This window comes from Euprymna scolopes, chromosome 45 (assembly GCF_053919585.1).
Source record: "Euprymna scolopes isolate OS-2025 chromosome 45, ASM5391958v1, whole genome shotgun sequence".
Classification (NCBI taxonomy): domain Eukaryota; kingdom Metazoa; phylum Mollusca; class Cephalopoda; order Sepiida; family Sepiolidae; genus Euprymna; species Euprymna scolopes.
The window spans coordinates 53,237,295-53,239,202 of NC_136526.1; positions in this window are offsets into that span (position 1 = coordinate 53,237,295).

Genomic DNA, 1,908 nt, shown 5'->3' on the forward strand with positions numbered 1-1,908 from the left:
GTACTGTATTTTGTTTTATTTTATGTCATTTGTAACACTATTATTATTATTTTTTATTTACTATTATTATTTAGTATCATCATCATCATTATTATTATATTTATTATTATTATTATTATTTATGTATTATTATTTATTTAATGTTATTTCTATTATTTTCTTAGCATTATTTTATTACTATTATTTATTTTATTTATTATTATTATTGTTATAATTATTAATTATATATCATTATTTTTATTTATTGTTATTATTATTATTTATTATTATTTATTATTATTATTGTTTTTGTTATTTATTTTTGTTATTATTATATTTATTGTTGTTTTTTGTAGTTTTAGTAGTAGTAGTAGTAGGAGGAGGAGGAGGAGTTGGAGGTGGAGGAGTGGGATGTCGAGGACGCCAGGATATATGGTGGCTCTAGGATATGTTTTTTCAGGTGGAATACAATGTGGAATACGATGCTTTTCCGGACCCTGGTTATGCTATTTGCCCCGCCTTACGGTGTTATCGAAATGTTATTTAATTATATACATAAATATTATATACTGTACTGTATTTTGTTACTAATTTTAATGCCGTATCCCGGGGGTCTACTGTATTTTTATTTATTTGTTATTATTATTTATTTATTGTAATTGGTATTATTTTTATTATTTATTATTATTACTATTATTACCCCCCCCCGACAAAAGGAGGGTAGACTTGTAAATTCTACCTGTGTCTGTTCGTCCGTTTGTCCGTTCGTTCGTCTGTCCACACTTTTCTCAATAATTACACCTTAAATTTTTTGGAAATTTTTACAAACATTAAACATGATATGAGTAAAAAATGTAACAGAACGGATTTTTGGGGAAAACGCCGATTACACCCTAAGGGGTAGCTTTCAGATTAAAATGGTTAAAATTTAAACTTTTGTGCTTATAAAAAAAATTGATGCTTTGGATTTTTATAAAACTTTCTGAAAAGTGGTAACTAACTGATTTCTATATAATTTTGTTTGTCTATACTTCGCTATAATTCTTTGGTGTGCACCAGGGGGTCTTTTAGAGCTAATAAAATCACTCCATTTTTCGGACTATTTTACCATATTTGTCAAATTTTCTGTGTGTGTGTCTATTTAGCAGTTTTGCATGGTGCTGAACTCAAATTTAAATATGTTAAGGCCTTGGGGACTTTTGGGGCTAAATAAGGGGGGGTAACTGATGGACTTGGTCATTTCTTTTTTTGCATTGTGTAGAACTCAAATTTACATATGTTAAGGCCTAAAACTGCACCGTTTGTTCATTTTCACCAGGATTTGATGTACCCTGGGGACTTTTGTGGGCTAAATGGAGAGGGTGAAGGGGAAATGCTGAACTTAGCCATTTTTTATGCCTCGTTCACGGGGGACCATGTCAGCTTCACTTGTTATTTATTTATTATTATTGTTATTGTTTATTGTTATTATTATTTCCTGACTAGGCAATCATCAAATATTTCTCTTAGAGAACAACTTTTGCAGATGAATTTGCATTATCGTAACAGCCGCTTACCAATGATTTCTCAGTGGCGCCGACCATTGGTCTTTATTAGAATTTGGATGATAATAAGCTTTCCCAAGGTCCCAGTCCTCTTCGCACTCATGCAGCAGAAGTCTGGCTAGTGCTTTCTCTCCTTGGTCTTTCCATCCTCCTTGACTGTCCTCACTTATTCGATGTGGAGGCAGTTTATGGTGACATACACGCACACACAAAAGGGGGAGGGGCGCAAGGGGTAGTAACTTACTATTGTATAATTTCAGTTTTCATGATTTCATGTGATTTTCCTTTGGGTTTTATATCCGTAGTAATTTTATTATTATTATTATCAATTTTATTATTAATAATTTATTATTATTAATTTTATTATTATTATTATTATTATTAT